The sequence below is a fragment of the Carassius gibelio genome, chromosome B3, assembly GCF_023724105.1.
Source record: "Carassius gibelio isolate Cgi1373 ecotype wild population from Czech Republic chromosome B3, carGib1.2-hapl.c, whole genome shotgun sequence".
NCBI lineage: Eukaryota > Metazoa > Chordata > Actinopteri > Cypriniformes > Cyprinidae > Carassius > Carassius gibelio.
The window spans coordinates 40,597,296-40,618,502 of record NC_068398.1 but is presented as its reverse complement, the minus strand read 5'-3'; the positions used below and the strand labels follow the sequence as shown (position 1 = coordinate 40,618,502).

At 38.6% G+C, this 21,207-nt stretch overlaps 1 long non-coding RNA gene across 1 annotated transcript in view; it reads left to right on the top strand.

Annotated features, from left to right (window-relative positions):
- Window positions 1-21,207, top strand: part of LOC127953485 (uncharacterized) — a 115,914-nt gene that overhangs the window by 49,301 nt on the left and 45,406 nt on the right. The window lies entirely within an intron of this gene.

Below are 21,207 nucleotides of genomic sequence, written 5' to 3'. Positions count from 1 at the left end.
GATTATCTTCAGGCAGTGCTGACCAAAAGTTATGCAAATCAAATTGATTCGTCAAACTGTTTTCGATAAACGCTCAAACAAATTTTACATAACGCTTACAAAAACAGTCGCAAGGCTGTATCTCTGCAACGATTTATCGTATTCAGACCAAACCTGGTACATGTCATAACAAGCATGACCTGAGGCTACTTGCTGCGTTTCGGCCCAGTGCCACCTACTGGTCCGGAGATATGAAAAATTGCTATTTTTGCTCATAACTTCTAAACAGTTTGTCCAAAAATCATAAGATTCAGGGCAACATGCCGAGTCGACTGATATCCAATTTTACCATCTCGGCCATTTTGACTGTCGGCCATTTTGAATTTTGTGCTAAAATGCTGTATTTTAAGAACGCAGCAACAGATTGTTACGAAACTTGGTATGGGTCATCAGCACAATGTCCTGAAGGAGTGTGAGAAGTTTCGAAACAGCGCCACCTAGTGGTGATCTTCTTTGTTTAAACGCTTATAACTCTGGGTGTGGTCAACTTATTTTCACGAGACTCATCAAATTAGACTCTTGAAACCTTACCGAGTCCTACGATACCAAACATGCTAGGATTCACCTTACAGTTTGTGTAGCGTTGTGATTTAGTGCTTAAAAAACATTTGGCTATATCTTCGAAACCGCTTGTCTGATCGAGACGAAACCACCGTCAGAAGAAGGAAACATAGATCGATAGCTATACACCAATGCCCTAATGCAAAAATATTGATAGTAAGGGGTAGTAATATTCAATCAAAGTCAAGAGTCAGTCAATTTTTATGTGTTTTTTCATGTAAATGTCTATAACTCTGAAGTGAATTGAGATATTTTCACCAAAATTGACACGCATATGTATGGGCGCACTCTGATGACACATAAAAAAAATGGTGGGACTGAGCCTCTTGGTGGCGCTATAATAGAACAAAACATGAAATTCCCATTGACTTCAATACACTTATGTGAAATAAAAGGCTATGCTAATCAAATGCATTGGTGTTATATTCCGAAACTCAGAATGTGCCAACAACACCATCCCCTGAACGTACTCAAATATTTTGAAACAGCGCCACCTAGTGGTCAAAAGTAATAACTCAATTTACATAAAGGCTAATAACTTTTGAATAAATCTGGCTATTGACATTACGGTGGTCTTTTTAGGTTCCTTGGGTCAAGCCGAGAACATAGATACAAAGTTTTCCTTATTTGGCTGAACTTCCTGTCCGCCATTTTGATTAATGTTGAAAACCTACTTTTTCGAACTCCTCCTAGACCGTTAGTCAGATTTTCACCAAATTTGACGTGGATCATTTTATGACCATGTTAGCAAAAATTAACGATTAAAAATTAAAGAAACAGTTCTCATTTAGCGCATCAACAAATCTGCTGGAAGGGTGCCAAAATTCATTTGAGGCTGTATCTCTGCAAAGCTTTAACATATTTGCACCAAACTTTGTATGTGTAATCGACACCTCACACTGACCATTCCAAACTAATTTGGTAACAGCGCCACCTATTGGTTACACGTGATAAGCCAATAAATCCTATTACTAGTTGTTGTGTTTATTGTTTTCAAGCCATTTTACCTAAAATAATCTTAAAACTGTCTTAATTACTCATTCCTGCCGTTCGTCTGAAGCTTGCTTCTGTAGTGCTTGGCCCCGTTATTGCTGCTTGCAGCTATATTTATTCTTCTTCTTCTTCTTCTTCTTCTTCCGCCGCAAGTCTATGGCAGCCCATAGAACCGATTGCGGGAAAGTTGTATAATTTGGCACACTGATAGAGGACAGTCCCAACATTAACTATAGCAAATTTGAAGTCTCTATCTCCTACTCTCTAGCGCCACCACTTGTCCAAACTTTCAATGTTTGTATGCTAATAACTTTTGAACCGTAAGCCAGAAAATGAAAATTCTTTTTTCCTCTGAATCCTTGGCTCATGCCAAGTCGAATGAACCCCAAAATTCAAAAATCGCAAGGTTTAGTTTTTTCGCTATTTTCAATTATTCGAAAAACCTACTTTTTCGAACTCGTCCTAGACGGTTAGTCCGATTGCCACGAAAATTGGCTCAGATCATCTTCAGACCATGCTGGCAAAAAGTTATGGAATTCAAGTTGATTCGTCCAACTGTTGTCGAATGACACGTAAACAAATTTGACGAAAAGCACGCAAACATGCACGTGAGGATATATATCGGCAACGGTTTGTAATATTGAGACCAAACTTGGCGTGTGTTATAACAAGCATGAACTGAGACTACCTGCAGTGTTTCGACACAGCGCCACATAGTGGTCAGGAGATATGAAAAATGCATATTTTGGCTTATAACTACTGAATGGTTTGGCCAAAAATCACACAACTGGTCTCTTTAGATTCAGTGAGTCATGTCGAGTCAAATGATATCCAATTTTCCTGTGTCGGCCATTTTAGGCGTCGGCCATTTTGAATTATGATTTAAAATGCTGTATTTTTTGAACGCAGCATCGTATCGTTTCGCAAATAATTACAAAAATATTCGGCTCCATGCCCTGAAGGTACTCAAAAAGTTTGGTGGCAGCGCCACCTTGTGGCCAATAGTTATAATGAAATATCACATAAATGCTAATAACTTTTGAATAAATTAGTCTATTAAAATTAAAATGGTCTCGCTATATTCTGTGGGTCATGCCGAGAGTATTGATACCAATAATGTGAAAATTGGCCTTATTTCCTGTCCGCCATTTTGCTTAATGTTGAAAACCTACTTTTTCGAACTCCTCCTAGACCGTTAGCCCAATTTTCACCAAATTTGACGTGCATCATCTTCAGACCATGCTGGCAAAAAGTTATGGATTTCGTGTCGATATACGTAACGGTTCTCATTTAGCGCATCAACGAATTTGCTGGAAGGGTGCCAAAATGCATTTGAGGCTGTATCTCTGCAACACTTTGACATATTTGCACCAAACTTTGTATGTGTCATCGCCACCTCACACTGACCATGCCACATAAATTTGGTAACAGCGCCACCTATTGGTCAAGAGTAATAAACCATTCATTAACCATGAGTAATTACACTTTTTAAAATGCTAATAACTTTTTAATGCATTAGCCTATTTGAAGGAAACTGGGCTCAAAATATTCCCTGGCTTATGCCGATAACATAGATACCAAATATACCACGGTAAGCTGAACTTCCGGTCCGCCATTTTGATTTATGTTGAAAACATACTTTTTCGATCTCCTGATCAACCGTATGTCCGATTTTCACCAAATTCGAATCAAATGATCTTCAGGCTACACTGATTCAAAGTTATGGATTTTGAGTCGATAGACAAAACCGTTTTCGCATACCACATCGACGAATTTGAGGCACAATGAGAAAATGACACTTGAGGCTGTATCCCTGGAATGCTTTGGCATATTGACACCAAACTTTGTGTGTGTCATTGAAAAGACACACAGAGTACACCAAATTGATTTTATAACAGTGTCACCTATTGGTCAAGCTTGATAAACCAAGTAATCATGCTACTAGAGGTGGTATTGGTGTTTTTTTTTTTTGCCATTTCAAATACAATAATTCCAAAATTGCTGTTATTGCTCATTAATGTATTTGGTGTGATGCTTTATGCGATGCTTAGATACTACATTTGCCGTTGGAGTGCTTGGCCCCGTAATTGCTGCTTGCAGCTATATTTAGGGGCCAAGCACCGAAGGTGCGTAGGCACCTATTGTTTTCGTTGGCGTTATTATTAGGGGCCAAGCACCGAAGGTGCGTAGGACCCTCTTGTTTTTGTTGGCGTTCTTATTATTATTAGGGGCCAAGCACCGAAGGTGCGAGGCACCTATTGTTTTTGTTCCGGTTCTTATTATTAGGGGCCAAGCACCGAAGGTGCGTAGGACCCTCTTGTTTTTGTTGGCGTTCTTATTATTATTATTATTATTATTATTCTTCCGACTGGGCGTCTATGGCAGCCCATAGAACCGAATGCGGGAAAGTTGTAATGGTTTGACATTCTGATAGAGGACAGTGCCAACATTAAGTACACCAATTTTGGTGTGTCTAAGTCAATCCCTCTAGCGCCACCAACTGTCCAAAATTTAACTTTAATTTTGTTAATAACTTTTTAACCCTAAGGCCAATCAACGAAATTCTTTTTTCCTCTGATTTCTGAGCTCATGCCGATTCGATTGCACCCTACGAAGTCATTTCCGTCATAGAAATATGACCGCCATTTTGAATTTCTTTAAAAACCTACTTTTTCGAACTCGTCCTAGACGGTTTGTCCGATTCACACGAAAATTAAACCATATCATCCTCAGGCAGTGCTGACCAAAAGTTATGCAAATCAAATTGATTCGTCAAACCGTTTTCGATAAACGCTCTAACAAATTTTATGTAGTGCTTACAAAAACAGTCGTAAGGCTGTATCTCGGCAACGACTTATCCTATTCAGACCAAACTTGGTACATGTCATAACAAGCATGACCTGAGGCAACATGCTGTGATTGGGCGCAGCGCCACCTACTGATCCGGAGATATGAAAAACTGCTATTTTTGCTTATAACTTCTGAACAGTTTGTCCAAAAATCATAACATTGGTCTTGTTAGATTCAGGGCAACATGCCGAGTCGACTGATATCCAATTTGACCATTTCGGCCATTTTGACTGTCGGCCATTTTGAATTTTGTGCTAAAATGCTGTATTTTCTGAACACATCAACGGATTGTTACGAAACATGGTATGGGTCATCAGCACAATGTCCTGAAGGAGTGTGAGAAGTTTCGAAACAGCGCCACCTAGTGGTGATCATCCTTTTTTAAATGCTTATAACCTTGTGTGTGGTCGACTTATTTTCTCGAGACTCACCAAATTAGACTCCTGAAACCTTACAGAGTCCTACGATACCAAACATGCTAGGTTTCGCCTTACGGTTTGTGTAGCGTTGTGATTTAGCGCTTAAAAAACATCTGGCTATATCTTCGAAACCACTTGTCTGATCGAGACGAAACCACCGTCAGAAGTTCGGAAACATAGGTCGATAGCTACATGCCAATGCCCAAATGCCAAAATATTGATGGTAAGGTGTAGTAATATTCAATCAAAGTCAAGAGTCAGTCAATTTTTACATGCTTTTTCATATAAATGTCCATAACTCTGAAGTGAATTGAGATATTTTCACCAAAATTGACACACATATGTATGGGCTCACTCTGAGCAAACATAAAAAAAATGGTGGGACTGAGCCTCTTGGTGGCGCTATAATAGAACAAAACATGAAATTATCATTGACTTCAATACAGTTTTGTGAAATAAAATGCTATACTAAACAAATGCATTGGTGTAATGTTACGAAACTCAGAATGTGCCAACAACACCATCCCCTGAAGGTACTCAAAATATTTTGAAACAGCCGCACTTAGTGGTCAAAAGTTATAACTCAATTTACATAAAGGCTAATAACTTTTGAATAAATCTGGCTATTGACATCATGCTGGTCTTCATAGATTCCTTGGGTCACGCCGAGAACATAGATATAAAGTTTTTCTTATTTGGCTGAACTTCCTGTCCGCCATTTTGATGAATGTTGAAAACCTACTTTTTCGAACTCCTCCTAGACCGTTTGTCTGATTTTCACCAAATTTGACGTGGATCATTTTCAGACCATCCTGGCAAAATGTTATGGATTTCGTATCGATATACGAAGCGGTTTTTCATTTAGCGCATCAACAAATCTGCTGGAAGGGTGCCAAAATGCATTTGAGGCTGTATCTCTGCAAAGCTTTGACATATTTGCACCAAACTTTGTATGTGTCATCGTCACCTCACACTGACCTTTCCAAACTAATTTGGTAACAGCGCCACCTATTGGTTACACGTGATAAGCAAATAAATCCTATTACTAGTTGTTGTGTTTATTGTTTTCAAACCATTTTGCCTAAAATAATCTTAAAACTGTCTTAATTACTCATTCCTGCCGTTCGTCTGAAGCTTGCTTCTGTAGTGCTTGGCCCCGTAATTGCTGCTTGCAGCTATATTTATTATTATTATTATTATTATTATTCTTCCGACTGGGGGTCTATGGCAGCCCATAGAACCGAATGCGGGAAAGTTGTAATGGTTTGACATTCTTATAGAGGACAGTGCCCACATTAAGTACACCAATTTTGGTGTGTCTAAGACATTCCCTCTAGCGCCACCAACTGTCCAAAATTTCACTTTAATTTTGTTAATAACTTTTTGACCGTGAGGCCAATCATCAAAATTCTTTTTTCATCTGATTTCTGAGCTCATGCCGATTCGATTGCACCCTAGCAAGTCATTTTCCGTCACATAAATGTGGCCGCCATTTTGAATTTTTTGAAAAACCTACTTTTTCGAACTCGTCCTAGACGGTTTGTCCGATTCACACGAAAATTGAACCAGCTCATCTTCAGGGAGTGCTGACCAAAAGTTATGCAAATCAAATTGATTCGTCAAACCGTTTCCGATAAACGCTCAAACAAATTTTACGTAACGCTTACAAAAACAGTCGTATGGCTGTATCTCTGCAACGACTTATCCTATTCAGACCAAACTTGGTACATGTCATAACAAGCATGACCTGAGGTTACATGATGCGTTTCGGCGCAGCGCCACCTACTGGTCCGGAGATATGAAAAACTGCTATTTTTGCTTATAACTTCTGAATAGTTTGTCCAAAAATCATAATATTGGTCTTGTTAGATTCAGGGCAACATGCCGAGTTGACTGATATCCAATTTTACCATTTCGGCCATTTTGACTGTCGGCCATTTTGAATTTTGTGCTAAAATGCTGTATTTTAAGAACGCATCAACGGATTGTTACGAAACTTGGTATGGGTCATCAGCACAATGTCCTGAAGGAGCGTGAAAAGTTTCGAAACAGCGCCACCTAGTGGTGATCTTCTTTTTTAAAATGCTTATAACTTTGGGTGTGGTCGACGTATTTTCACCAGACTCATCAAATTGGACTCCTGAAACCTTACAGAGTCCTACAATACCAAACATGCTAGGTTTCGCTTTACGGTTTGTGTAGCGTTGTGATTTAGCGCTTAAAAAACATTTGGCTATATCTTTGAAACCGCTTGTTTGATCGAGACGAAACCACCGTCAGAAGTTCGGAAACATACGGAAACATCGGAAACGCACTTAGTGGTCAAAAGTTATAACTCAATTTACATAAAGGCTAATAACTTTTGAATAAATCTGGCTATTGACATCATGCTGGTCTTCATAGATTCCTTGGGTCACGCCGAGAACATAGATATAAAGTTTTTCTTATTTGGCTGAACTTCCTGTCCGCCATTTTGATGAATGTTGAAAACCTACTTTTTCGAACTCCTCCTAGACCGTTTGTCTGATTTTCACCAAATTTGACGTGGATCATTTTCAGACCATCCTGGCAAAATGTTATGGATTTCGTATCGATATACGAAGCGGTTTTTCATTTAGCGCATCAACAAATCTGCTGGAAGGGTGCCAAAATGCATTTGAGGCTGTATCTCTGCAAAGCTTTGACATATTTGCACCAAACTTTGTATGTGTCATCGTCACCTCACACTGACCTTTCCAAACTAATTTGGTAACAGCGCCACCTATTGGTTACACGTGATAAGCAAATAAATCCTATTACTAGTTGTTGTGTTTATTGTTTTCAAACCATTTTGCCTAAAATAATCTTAAAACTGTCTTAATTACTCATTCCTGCCGTTCGTCTGAAGCTTGCTTCTGTAGTGCTTGGCCCCGTAATTGCTGCTTGCAGCTATATTTATTATTATTATTATTATTATTATTCTTCCGACTGGGGGTCTATGGCAGCCCATAGAACCGAATGCGGGAAAGTTGTAATGGTTTGACATTCTTATAGAGGACAGTGCCCACATTAAGTACACCAATTTTGGTGTGTCTAAGACATTCCCTCTAGCGCCACCAACTGTCCAAAATTTCACTTTAATTTTGTTAATAACTTTTTGACCGTGAGGCCAATCATCAAAATTCTTTTTTCATCTGATTTCTGAGCTCATGCCGATTCGATTGCACCCTAGCAAGTCATTTTCCGTCACATAAATGTGGCCGCCATTTTGAATTTTTTGAAAAACCTACTTTTTCGAACTCGTCCTAGACGGTTTGTCCGATTCACACGAAAATTGAACCAGCTCATCTTCAGGGAGTGCTGACCAAAAGTTATGCAAATCAAATTGATTCGTCAAACCGTTTCCGATAAACGCTCAAACAAATTTTACGTAACGCTTACAAAAACAGTCGTATGGCTGTATCTCTGCAACGACTTATCCTATTCAGACCAAACTTGGTACATGTCATAACAAGCATGACCTGAGGTTACATGATGCGTTTCGGCGCAGCGCCACCTACTGGTCCGGAGATATGAAAAACTGCTATTTTTGCTTATAACTTCTGAATAGTTTGTCCAAAAATCATAATATTGGTCTTGTTAGATTCAGGGCAACATGCCGAGTTGACTGATATCCAATTTTACCATTTCGGCCATTTTGACTGTCGGCCATTTTGAATTTTGTGCTAAAATGCTGTATTTTAAGAACGCATCAACGGATTGTTACGAAACTTGGTATGGGTCATCAGCACAATGTCCTGAAGGAGCGTGAAAAGTTTCGAAACAGCGCCACCTAGTGGTGATCTTCTTTTTTAAAATGCTTATAACTTTGGGTGTGGTCGACGTATTTTCACCAGACTCATCAAATTGGACTCCTGAAACCTTACAGAGTCCTACAATACCAAACATGCTAGGTTTCGCTTTACGGTTTGTGTAGCGTTGTGATTTAGCGCTTAAAAAACATTTGGCTATATCTTTGAAACCGCTTGTTTGATCGAGACGAAACCACCGTCAGAAGTTCGGAAACATAGGTCGATAGCTATATGCCAATGCCCAAATGCAAAAATATTGATAGTAAGGGGTAGTACAATTCAATCAAAGTCAAGAGTCAGTCATTTTTTACGTGTTTTTTCATTTAAATGTCTATAACTCTGAAGTGAATTGAGATATTTTCACCAAAATTGACACACATATGTATGGGCTCATTCTGATGACACATAAAACAAATGGTTGGACTGAGCCTCTTGGTGGCGCTATAATAGAACACAACATGAAATTCCCATTGACTTCAATGCAGTTTTCTGAAATAGAATGCTATACTAAACAAATGCATTAGTGTAATATTACGAAACTCAGAATGTGCCAACAACACCATCCCCTGAAGGTACTCAAAATATTTTGAAACAGCGCCACCTAGTGTTCAAAAGTTATAACTCAATTTACATAAAGGCTAATAACTTTTGAATACATCTGGTTATTGACATGATGCTGGTCTTAATAGATTCCTTGGGTCAAGTCGAGAACATAGATACAAAGTTTTCCTTATTTGGCTGAACTTCCTATCCGCCATTTTGATTAATGTTGAAAACCTACTTTTTCGAACTCCTCCTAGACCTTTTGTCAGATTTTCACCAAATTTGACGTGTATCATCTTCAGACCATGCTGGCAAAATGTTATGGATTTCGTGTCGATATACGAAACGGTTCTCATTTAGCGCTTCAATGAACCTGCTGGAAGGGTGTCAAAATGCATTTGAGGCTGTATCTCTGCAAAGCTTTGACATATTTGCACCAAACTTTGTATGTGTCATCGACACCTCACACTGACCATTCCAAACTAATTTGGTAACAGTGCCACCTATAGGTTACACGTGATAAGCCAATAAATCTTATTACTAGTTGTTGTGTTTATTGTTTTCAAGCCATTTTGCCTAAAATAATCTTAAAACACTTTTAATTACTCATTCCTGCCATTCGTCTGAAGCTTGCTTCTGTAGTGCTTGGCCCCGTTATTGCTGCTTGCAGCTATATTTATTATTAGGGGCCAAGCACCGAAGGTGCGTAGGCACCTATTGTTTTCGTTGGCGTTATTATTAGGGGCCAAGCACCGAAGGTGCGTAGGCACCTATTGTTTTCGTTGGCGTTATTATTATTATTATTCTTCTTCTTCTTCCGCCGCAAGTCTATGGCAGCCCATAGAACCGTTTGCGGGAAAGTTGTATAATTTGGCACACTGATAGAGGACAGTCCCAACATTAACTATAGCAAATTTGAAGCCTCTAACTCCTACTCTCTAGCGCCACCACTTGTCCAAACTTTCAATGTTTGTATGCTAATAACTTTTGAACCGTAAGCCAGAAAATAGAAATTCTTTTTTCCTCTGAATCCTTGGCTCAGGCCAAGTCGAATGAACCCTAAAATTCAAAAATCGCAAGGTTTAGTTTTTTCGCTATTTTCAATTATTCGAAAAAACTACTTTTCGAACTCGTCCTAGACGGTTAGTCCGATTGCCACGAAAATTGGCTCAGATCATCTTCAGACCATGCTGGCAAAAAGTTATGGAATTCAAGTTGATTCGTCCAACTGTTGTCGAATGACACGTAAACAAATTTGACGAAAAGCACGCAAACATGCACGTGAGGCTATATCCCGGCAACGGTTTGTCATATTGAGACCAAACTTGGCGTGTGTTATAACAAGCATGAACTGAGACTACCTGCTGTGTTTCGACACAGCGCCACCTAGTGGTCAGGAGATATGAAAAATGCATATTTTGGCTTATAACTACTGAATGGTTTGGCCAAAAATCACACAACTGGTCTCTTTAGATTCAGTGAGTCATGTCGAGTCGAATGATATCCAATTTTCCTGTGTCGGCCATTTTAGGCGTCGGCCATTTTGAATTATGTTTCAAAATGCTGTATTTTTTGAACGCAGCATCGTATCGTTTCGCAAATAATTACAAAAATATTCGGCTCCATGCCCTGAAGGTACTCAAAAAGTTTGGTGGCAGCGCCACCTTGTGGCCAATAGTTATAATGAAATATCACATAAATGCTAATAACTTTTGAATAAATTAGTCTATTAAAATTAAAATGGTCTCGCTATATTCTGTGGGTCATGCCGAGAGTATTGATACCAATAATGTGAAAATTGGCCTTACTTCCTGTCCGCCATTTTGCTTAATGTTGAAAACCTACTTTTTCGAACTCCTCCTAGACCGTTAGCCCAATTTTCACCAAATTTGACGTGCATCATCTTCAGACCATGCTGGCAAAAAGTTATGGATTTTGTGTCGATATACGTAACGGTTCTCATTTAGCGCATCAACGAATTTGCTGGAAGGGTGCCAAAATGCATTTGAGGCTGTATCTCTGCAACACTTTGACATATTTGCACCAAACTTTGTATGTGTCATCGCCACCTCACACTGACCATGCCACATAAATTTGGTAACAGCGCCACCTATTGGTCAAGAGTAATAAACCATTCATTAACCATGAGTAATTACACTTTTTAAAATGCTAATAACTTTTTAATGCATTAGCCTATTTGAAGGAAACTGGGCTCAAAATATTCCCTGGCTTATGCCGATAACATAGATACCAAATATACCACGGTAAGCTGAACTTCCGGTCCGCCATTTTGATTTATGTTGAAAACATACTTTTTCGAACTCCTGATCAACCGTATGTCCGATTTTCACCAAATTCGAATCAAATGATCTTCAGGCTATACTGATTCAAAGTTATGGATTTTGAGTCGATAGACAAAACCGTTTTCGCATACCACATCGACGAATTTGAGGCACAATGAGAAAATGACACTTGAGGCTGTATCCCTGGAATGCTTTGGCATATTGACACCAAACTTTGTGTGTGTCATTGAAAAGACACACAGAGTACACCAAATTGATTTTATAACAGTGTCACCTATTGGTCAAGCTTGATAAACCAAGTAATCATGCTACTAGAGGTGGTATTGGTGTTTTTTTTTTTTTTGCCATTTCAAATACAATAATTCCAAAATTACTGTTATTGCTCATTAATGTATTTGGTGTGATGCTTTATGCAATGCTTAGCTACTACATTTGCCGTTGGAGTGCTTGGCCCCGTAATTGCTGCTTGCAGCTATATTTAGGGGCCAAGCACCGAAGGTGCGAAGGCACCTATTGTGTTTGTTGGCGTTATTAGGGGCCAAGCACCGAAGGTGCGTAGGACCCTCTTGTTTTTGTTGGCGTTCTTATTATTATTATTATTATTCTTCCGACTGGGAGTCTATGGCAGCCCATAGAACCGAATGCGGGAAAGTTGTTTTGGTTTGACATTCTGATAGAGGACAGTGCCAACATTAAGTACACCAATTTTGGTGTGTCTAAGACATTCCCTCTAGCGCCACCAACTGTCCAAAATTTCACTTTAATTTTGTTAATAACTTTTTAACCGTGAGGCCAATCAACAAAATTCTTTTTTCCTCTGATTTTTGAGCTCAAGCCAATTCGATTGCACCCTATACAGTCATTTTCCGTCATAGAAATATGGCCGCCATTTAGAATTTTTTTAAAAACATACTTTTTCGAACTCGTCCTAGACGGTTTGTCCGATTCACACGAAAATTGAACCAGGTCATCTTCAGGCAGTGCTGACCAAAAGTTATGCAAATCAAATTGATTCGTCAAACCGTTTTTGATAAACGCTCTAACAAATTTTACGTAACGCTTACAAAAACAGTCGTAAGGCTGTATCTCGGCAACGACTTATCCTATTCAGACCAAACCTGGTACATGTCATAACAAGCATGACTTGAGGCTACTTGCTGCGTTTCGGCGCAGCGCCACCTACTGGTCCGGAGATATGGAAAATTGCTATTTTTGCTTATAACTTCTAAACAGTTTGTCCAAAAATCATAACATTGGTCTTGTTAGATTCAGGGCAACATGCCGAGTCGACTGATATCCAATTTTACCATCTCGGCCATTTTGACTGTCGGCCATTTTGAATTTTGTGCTAAAATGCTGTATTTTCAGAACGCATCAACGGATTGTTACAAAAAATGGTATGGGTCATCAGTACAATGTCCTGAAGGAGCGTGAGAAGTTTCGAAACAGCGCCACCTAGTGGTGATCATCCTTATTTAAATGCTTATAACCTTGGGTGTGGTCGACTTATTTTCTCGAGACTCACCAAATTGGACTCCTGAAACCTTACCGAGTCCAACGATACCAAACATTCTAGGTTTCGCCTTACGGTTTGTGTAGCGTTGTGATTTAGCGCTCAAAAAACATCTGGCTATATCTTTGTAACCGCTTGTCTGATCGAGACGAAACCACCGTCAGAAGTTCGGAAACATAGGTCGATAGCTATACGCCAATGCCCAAATGCCAAAATATTGATAGTAAAGGGTAGTAATATTCAATCAAAGTCAAGAGTCAGTCAATTTTTACGTGCTTTTTCATATAAATGCCCATAACTCTGAAGTGAATTGAGATATTTTCACCAAAATTGACACACATATGTATGGGATCACTCTGAGCAAATATAAAAAAAATGGTTGGACTGAGCCTCTTGGTGGCGCTATAATAGAACAAAACATGAAATTCTCATTGACTTCAATACAGTTTTGTGAAATAAAATGCTATACTAAACAAATGCATTGGTGTAATATTACAAAACTCAGAATGTGTCAACAACACCATCCCCTGAAGGTACTCAAAATATTTTGAAACAGCGCCACCTAGTGGTCAAAGGTTATAACTCAATTTACATAAAGGCTAATAACTTTTGAATTAATCTGGCTATTGACATCATGCTGGTCTTTTTAGATTCCTTGGGTCAAGTCGAGAACATAAAATACAAAGTTTACCTTATTTGGCTGAACTCCCTGTCCGCCATTTTGATTAATGTTGAAAACCTACATTTTCGAACTCCACCTAGACCGTTAGTCCGATTTTCACCAAATTTGACGTGGATCATTTTCGGACCATTCTGGCAAAAAGTTATGGATTTTGTGTCCATATAAGAAACGGTTCTCATTTAGGGCATCAAAAAATCTGCTGGAAGGGTGCCAAAATGCGTTTGAGGCTGTATCTCTGCAATGCTTTGACATATTTGCACCAAACTTTGTATGTGTCATCGTCACCTCACACTGACCATTACAAACTAATTTGGTAACAGTGCCACCTATTGGTTACACGTGAAAAGCCAATAAATCCTATTACTAGTTGTTGTGTTTATAGTTTTCAAGCCATTTTGCCTAAAATAATCTTAAAACTGTCTTAATTACTCATTCCTGCCGTTCGTCTGAAGCTTGCTTCTGTAGTGCTTGGCCCCGTTATTGCTGCTTGCAGCTATATTTATTATTATTATTATTCTTCTTCTTCCACCCCAAGTCTATGGTAGCCCATAGAACCGATTGCGGGAAAGTTGTATAATTTGGCACACTAATAGAGGACTGTCTGAACATTAACCGTAGCAAATTTGAAGTCTCTAACTCAAACTCTCTAGCGCCACCAATTGTCTAAACTTTCAAAAACTTGATGCTAATAACTCTTGAACCGTAAGCCACAAAATGAAAATTCTTTTTTCCTGTGATTCCTTGGCTCATGCCGAGTCGAATGGACACCGAAATTCAAAAATCGCAAGGCTTAGTTTTTTCGCTATCGTCAATTGTTCGTAAAACCTACTTTTTCGAACTCGTCCTAGGCCGTTGCACCGATTGTCACGAAAATTGAATCAGATAATCTTCAGACCATGCTGGCAAAAAGTTATGGAATTCAAGTTGATTTCTCAAACCGTTTCCGAATAGCTCATGAACGAATTCTTCGAAAAGCACGCAAACGTGAACGTGAGGCTATATCTCCGCAACGGTTTGGCCTATTGAGACCAATCTTGGTGGGTCTTATAACAACCATTCCCTGGGACTACCTGCAGTGTTTCGGCGCTGTGCCCCCTAGTGGTCAGGAGATATGAAAAATGCATGTTTTTGCTCATAACTTCTGAACGGTTTTGCCAAAAATCACAAAAGTGGTGTCTTTAGATTCAGTGCATCATTCCGAGTCGAATGATACCGAATTGTCCCAATTCGGCCATTTTGGGCGTCGGCCATTTTGGATTTAGTTGTAAATTGCTGTATCTTAAGAATGAAGTTCCGTATCGTTTCGCAAATAATTACAAAAATGTCCGGCTCCATGCCCTGAATGTACACAAAAAAATTGGGGGCAGCGCCACCTTGTGGTCAATAGTTATAACGATTTTTTCGAAAAATGCTAATAACTTTTGCATACATTAGCCTATTGTAACAAAGCTGATGTTGATAGATTCCTTGGGTCATGCCGAGAACACCGATACCCCATTTGTCAATTTTGGCAAAATTTCCTGTCCGCCATTTTGATTCATGTTGAAAACCTACTTTTTCGAACTCCTCCTAGACCGTTGCTCAGATTTTCACCAAATTTGATTTGGATCATCTTCAGACCATGCTGGCAAAAAGTTATGGAATTTGTGTCGATACACATAACCGTTTTCAATTAGCGTACCAACGAATTTGCTGGAAAGATGCCAAACTGCATCTGAGGCTGTATCTCTGCAAAGGTTGGAGATATTTACACAAAACTTAATATGTGACATTGTCACATCACATTGACCACGCCACATCATTTTGGTCACAGCGCCACCTATTGGTCAAGAGTAATAAACCAATCAATAACCGCTAATTATTACATTTCCAATAATGCTAATAACTTTTGATTGCATTAGCCTATTATCATGAAACATGTCTCAAAATGTTCCTTGGGACATGCCGACAACATACATACCAATTATGTCATATTAAGCAAAACTTCCTGTCCGCCATTTTGATTCATGTTGAAAACCTTTTTTTTTAAACTCATCCTCAACCGTTTGTCTGATTTTCACCAAAATTGAATCAGATCATCTTCAGACCGTGCTGACAAAAAGTTATGGATTTCGTGTCAATAGACGAAACCGTTTTTGTACAGCGCTGCTTCAGATGTCAGGCATCTTCACAAAATGAGTCTGAGGCTATATCTCTGCAAAGCCCATTAGTGGTCTTCCAGCGACATCTAGTGGTCGTAAATGCAATTTATCATACAACACTGTCTCTTTAACCTTTATAACTGTTATATGTTGTCTTAATTTCATTCCAAAGAAGCATACGCAATTTATGTATAATTTCACAGTCTAGATAATAGTACTGCACTGATTTTAAATAACCTAGATATGGCTGACAGTAAAAGAATAGAACAGAATTACAGACACACACAAACATGAAATGTTTAAACTAGTATATTAATACTCAATAAGCATGCTTAAACCCACACACAGATGCACACATTTTGTTATATATATAGATAATTAAAATAAATGATGGGTGATAAAACCTATTGCAAGTCTTCTGTTTTTATGGGCTTCTATGTCATTTTTCAGGTTTCATTGCAATCATAATCTGGCATAATTATAAACATTAGATATATCTGTATGAATAAATTGGTAAACTTTGACTCAATGTGATCTGAAATGCTTGAACAGTAATATTAAATAATAGTAATATACATTTTTTCTAGATGAATCCCTCAACAAGCCCATAAACTGTAATGTTTTAGTCTTTACTGAGCTCATTAGTGGTCTTCCGGTGACATCTAGTGGTTATAATTGCAATTTTTTATTCAACACTGGGTTTTGAAGCTTTATAAATATTACAGTGTTCTTTTTTACCTAATATCTGTTAAATTTTGCATGATTGTTTAGAAAAAATACAGATCTAATGCATGTGTGATTATATTACCCCTTTTTTTTTTTTTGCAGTTTAATGCCATTCACAACAGAAATCTTTTGTTTTTTAGGCCTGTTTAAATGTTATCTAACCAAAGGACAAAATACAACATATTTTTTCAAAGTTATTGATCTAGAGAGTCCTGAGAATATTACTGCAGTGGTTTGATCAAGACTGAACAAAAAACCAGGTGACCCAAAACATTCAAATTCGTGGACCAATTTTATGAAAAAGGCTATAACTCGGGAACAAAATGAGATATCTTCACCAAACTCAGAACTCATATGCATGAACAAAAACTTTAGTCAAATTATTATTTTTTTTTTCCATATCTGCCACTTGGTGGCGCTACAGGATGAAAAAAATTCAAATGGCTATAACTAAGCAACAGTTGATCCAATCAACTTGAAAATTGATATGGCCCAATGTGGCACAAGTGCTCTATGAGGAATTTCACTTATCTTAAAAAACATGGCCGCCATTGGCCAAACAACTTTAAGCACCTATTTGACAAGGTTAATGGAAGTCGATCGGAACGAAACTCGGTGGGCATGTTCGACTCATTGCCCTAAAGGTCTGTAAGTATTTTGAAAGAAATTGCCCACAACATTGTCACCTCCCACAGAACACAACAAAGCGATTTGATTACAGCGCCACCTATTTTCCAAAAATGATAATGCATCATTTTACTGGAGTTTTACTGGCTGTTTCAATTACACTCTTCCAATAATTGCTTTTCTTACTCGTTGCATTTGGTCTGATGCTCCATGCCATGCTTAGCTCCTCGCTGTGGAACTTTTATTAACGATTTTCAGCCATTTCAATTACAATCATGCAATTATTAATTTCATTATTCATTGTTGCATTTGGTCTGATGCTACATATGCTTAGCTCCTGATGTGGCCGCTGGAATGCTTGGCCCCGTGATTGCTGCTTGCAGCTATATTTATTATTATTCTTCTTCTTCTTCTTCTTCTTCCGCCGCAAGTCTATGGCAGCCCATAGAACCGATTGCGGGAAAGTTGTATAATTTGGCACACTGATAGAGGACAGTCCCAACATTAACTATAGCAAATTTGAAGTCTCTATCTCCTACTCTCTAGCGCCACCACTTGTCCAAACTTTCAATGTTTGTATGCTAATAACTTTTGAACCGTAAGCCAGAAAATGGAAATTCTTTTTTCCTCTGAATCCTTGGCTCAGGCCAAGTCGAATGAACCCTAAAATTCAAAAATCGCAAGGTTTAGTTTTTTCGCTATTTTCAATTATTCGAAAAACCTACTTTTTCGAACTCGTCCTAGACGGTTAGTCCGATTTCCACGAAAATTGGCTCAGATCATCTTCAGACCATGCTGGCAAAAAGTTATGGAATTCAAGTTGATTCGTCCAACTGTTGTCGAATGACACGTAAACAAATTTGACGAAAAGCACGCAAACATGCACGTGAGGCTATATCCCGGCAACGGTTTGTCATATTGAGACCAAACTTGGCGTGTGTTATAACAAGCATGAACTGAGACTACCTGCTGTGTTTCGACACAGCGCCACCTAGTGGTCAGGAGATATGAAAAATGCATATTTTGGCTTATAACTACTGAATGGTTTGGCCAAAAATCACACAACTGGTCTCTTTAGATTCAGTGAGTCATGTCGAGTCGAATGATATCCAATTTTCCTGTGTCGGCCATTTAAGGCGTCGGCCATTTTGAATTATGTTTCAAAATGCTGTATTTTTTGAACGCAGCATCATATCGTTTCGCAAATAATTACAAAAATATTCGGCTCCATGCCCTGAAGGTACTCAAAAAGTTTGGTGGCAGCGCCACCTTGTGGCCAATAGTTATAATGAAATATCACATAAATGCTAATAACTTTTGAATAAATTAGTCTATTTAAATTAAAATGGTCTCGCTATATTCTGTGGGTCATGCCGAGAGCATTGATACCAATTATGTGAAAATTGGCCTTACTTCCTGTCCGCCATTTTGCTTAATGTTGAAAACCTACTTTTTCGAACTCCTCCTAGACCGTTAGTCCAATTTTCACCAAATTTGACGTGAATCATCTTCAGACCATGCTGGCAAAAAGTTATGGATTTCGTGTCGATATACGAAACAGTTCTCATTTAGCGCATCAACGAATTTGCTGGAAGGGTGCCAAAATGCATTTGAGGCTGTATCTCTGCAAAGCTTTTACATATTTGCACCAAATTTTGTATGTGTCATCGCCACCTCACACTGACCATGCCACAGAAATTTGGTGACAGCGCCACCTATTGGTCAAGAGTAATAAACCATTCATTAACCATGAATAATTACACTTGTAAAAATGCTAATAACTTTTTATTGCATTAGCCCATTCGAATGGAACTGGGCTCAAAATATTCCCTGGTTTATGCCGATAACATAGATACCAAATATACCATAGTAAGCTGAACTTCCGGTCCGCCATTTTGATTTATGTTGAAAACCTACTTTGTCGAACTCCTCATCAACCGTAGGTCCGATTTTCACCAAATTCGAATCAAATGATCTTCAGACTATGCTGACTCAAAGTTATGGCTTTTGAGTCGATAGACAAAACCGTTTTCGCATACCACATCGACGAATTTGAGGCACAATGAGAAAATGACACTTGAGGCTGTATCCCTGGAATGCTTTGGCATATTGACATCAAACTTTGTGTGTGTCATTGAAAAGTCACACAGAGTACACCAAATTGATTTTATAACAGTGCCACCTATTGGTCAAGCTTGATAAGCCAAGTAATCATGCTACTAGAGGTGGTATTATGATTTTTTTTTGCCATTTCAATTACAATAATTCCAAAATTGCTGTTATTGCTCATTAATGAATTTGGTGTGATGCTTCATGCGATGCTTAGCTCCTACATTTGCCGTTGGAGTGCTTGGCCCCGTAATTGCTGCTTGCAGCTATATTTATTATTATTATTATTATTCTTCCGACTGGGAGTCTATGGCAGCCCATAGAACCGAATGCGGGAAAGTTGTTTTGGTTTGACATTCTGATAGAGGACAGTGCCAACATTTAGTACACCAATTTTGGTGTGTCTAAGACATTCCCTCTAGCGCCACCAACTGTCCGAAATTTCACTTTAATTTTGTTAATAACTTTTTAACCGTAAGTCCAATCAACAAAATTCTTTTTTCCTCTGATTTCTGAGCTCATGCCGATTCGATTGCACCCTATGCCGTCATTTTCCGTCATAGAAATATGGCCGCCATTTTGAATTCTTTGAAAAACCTACTTTTTCGAACTCGTCCTACACAATTTGTCCGATTCACACGAAAATTGAACCAGATCATCTTCAGGCAGTGCTGACCAAAAGTTATGCAAATCAAATTGATTCGTCAAACCGTTTTCGAAAAACGCTCAAACAAATTTTACGAAACGCTTAGAAAAACAGTCGTAAGGCTGTATCTCTGCAACGATTTATCGTATTCAGACCAAACCTGGTACATGTCATAACAAGCATGACCTGAGGCTACTTGCTGCGTTTCGGCGCAGCGCCACCTACTGGTCCGGAGATATGAAAAATTGCTATTTTTGCTTATAACTTCTAAACAGTTTGTCCAAAAATCATAACATTGGTCTTGTTAGATTCAGGGCAACATGCCGAGTCGACTGATATCAAATTTTACCATTTCGGCCATTTTGTCTATCGGCCATTTTGAATTTTTTGCTAAAATGCTGTATTTTCAGAACGCATAAACGGATTGTTACGAAACATGGTATGGGTCATCAGCACAATGTCCTGAAGGAGTGTGAGAAGTTTCGAAACAGCGCCACCTAGTGGTGATCATCCTTTTTTAAATGCTTATAACCTTGGGTGTGGTCGACTTATTTTCTCGAGACTCACCAAATTAGACTCCTGAAACCTTACAGAGTCCTACGATACCAAACATGCTAGGTTTCGCCTTACGGTTTGTGTAGCGTTGTGATTTAGCGCTTAAAAAACATCTGGCTATATCTTCGAAACCACTTGTCTGATCGAGACGAAACCACCGTCAGAAGTTCGGAAACATAGGTCGATAGCTATACGCCAATGCCCAAATGCCAAAATATTGATGGTAAGGTGTAGTAATATTCAATCAAAGTCAAGAGTCAGTCATTTTTTACGTGCTTTTTCATATAAATGTCTATAACTCTGAAGTGAATTGAGATATTTTCACCAAAATTGACACACATATGTATGGGCTCACTCTGAGCACACATAAAAAGAAATGGTGGGACTGAGCCTCTTGGTGGCGCTATAATAGAACAAAATATGAAATTATCATTGACTTCAATACAGTTTTGTGAAATAAAATGCAATACTAAACAAATGCATTGATGTAATATTACGAAACTCAGAATGTGCCAACAACACCATCCCCTGAAGGTACTCAAAATATTTTGAAACACCGCCACCTAGTGGTCAACAGTTATAACTCAATTTAAATAAAGGCTAATAACTTTTGAATAAATCTGGCTATTGACATGACGCTGGTCTTTTTAGATTCCTTGGGTCAAGTCGA